Genomic DNA, 222 nt, shown 5'->3' on the forward strand with positions numbered 1-222 from the left:
TGAAGCGTGTGTTTACAGGTCCGCTTCCTCGGAAGAACCGGCTGGACTACATCTTGCTGTCCGAGGAGTTCTGCAATCGCTTCTACGACGACTCGGAGTACTTTCTGCCGAAGCACGCTGGCGACCACCTCGCCCACTGCATGAGCTTCCGGTCAAGCAAGCAACTACATGGTCGAGGTTACTGGAAGTTCCCGCGGTACCTTCTCGACTACCCGAAAGTTG

The sequence above is a fragment of the Plasmopara halstedii genome, assembly GCF_900000015.1.
Source record: "Plasmopara halstedii genome assembly, contig: Scaffold_3060, whole genome shotgun sequence".
Taxonomy (NCBI): Eukaryota; Oomycota; class Peronosporomycetes; order Peronosporales; family Peronosporaceae; genus Plasmopara; species Plasmopara halstedii.